The sequence below is a fragment of the Camelina sativa genome, chromosome 9 (assembly GCF_030686135.1).
Source record: "Camelina sativa cultivar CO46 ecotype springtype chromosome 9, ASM3068613v1".
In the NCBI taxonomy this organism is placed as follows: Eukaryota; Viridiplantae; Streptophyta; class Magnoliopsida; order Brassicales; family Brassicaceae; genus Camelina; species Camelina sativa.
In genome coordinates, this window is record NC_141888.1 from 23,707,106 (window position 1) to 23,708,391 (window position 1,286).

General features: G+C 32.7%; 1 pseudogene across 1 annotated transcript; it reads right to left on the reverse strand.

Annotated features, from left to right (window-relative positions):
- Positions 1–286: 286 nt before the first annotated feature.
- On the reverse strand, positions 287–1,003 carry LOC104711208 (putative calcium-binding protein CML47 pseudogene; annotated as a pseudogene). Its single transcript, XR_015567079.1, has one exon. The product of XR_015567079.1 is annotated as a putative calcium-binding protein CML47 pseudogene (transcript).
- Positions 1,004–1,286: the final 283 nt, after the last annotated feature.

Below are 1,286 nucleotides of genomic sequence, written 5' to 3' on the forward strand. Positions count from 1 at the left end.
GACACGACCATGCATAAATAAGTCACAAATTTAATTTGTGTTGTTACATGTTGAATATTCTCTCGTTAGTCGTTAGTATTTACTCTTTTTCTTCTAGCACTTTAGTCTTAACTCCTGTATAGTTGGACTGGTAAGGGATACTTTTCCTTGTATTATCAATTTCTCCGAAATTCACAGAAGCATGAAGATATTATATACATCAACGTAAATAAGTTTATTAGAGGACGACCAACACAAAAAAAAAAAAAAAAAAAAAAAAAAAATGGTATATTAGACAAGTCACCAATTAGAATTTAGAACATAGTTAATTTTTATTATTATTCCAATCTAGCACTACTTCACGAAAAGCTCTTCTCTATGAGCTTCACAAACTCATAAAAATCAATGTTCCCATCTCCATTCTCATCAAAAACCTTAATCATCTTCCTACACTCCATCTTTGTACACTCATTATATCCCAACAAACTCAACACATGTTTTAACTCATTTTCATCTATAAACCCATCTTGATTTTCATCAAATAACCTAAACGCCTCTTTCACTAACTCCTTACTCATCATCTCATTTTTCTCAAACAAGTACTCTTCTCCTTCTTCTATCAAACGTTCGTATAAAGCTTCCGAGTCGTCTATCATGGCTTTGACTTCTTCCACGGACGTCTTGTTTACTACTCGGTTCGGGACGAATGCTTTCTTTTTGATTGGGAGCTCGGTCTTCTGCTTATTGTTGCTTAGTGAGGCGAAGAGAATGTAGGCATTAGAGAAGAAGAGATGGAAACGATAGGGAAAATAAGAAGAGACGTCTTGAATAATCATCATGAGATTGAGAATGAACAAGAAGATGACAATGGTGAAGAGAGAGATTGGGCTAAGAAGAGACGAATCCTCCATATTAATCTAAATTTATGTGTGTGGAATACCATAAACAACTATCTGTAAATCTTTTTCTTTTTTTTTTGTCTTTGGGTTTCAAATTGTTGGATAATGAATGTGTTGAGTTGGTCCTATTTTATAAGCGGTGTTGCATTAATTCTTACTTAAGTACGAAGACCAAACACATATCTTACTCGCAAAGTCTGCGGAAAGAGTCTCTCTCCATGGAAATTGTTGAGAAACTTACCAAAATTCCTTAAGAAGAAAAAGAAAAATGCTACTTTAAAATTCACCGCAATTGATCAAAAGTGTTTTATTTATATTTTTAAACCAATTGAGAAAAACTAAGAAAATACCATCAAATCAAAGTTTGACTAAAATTATCATACTAACAAATTATTATGCTTGTAACTA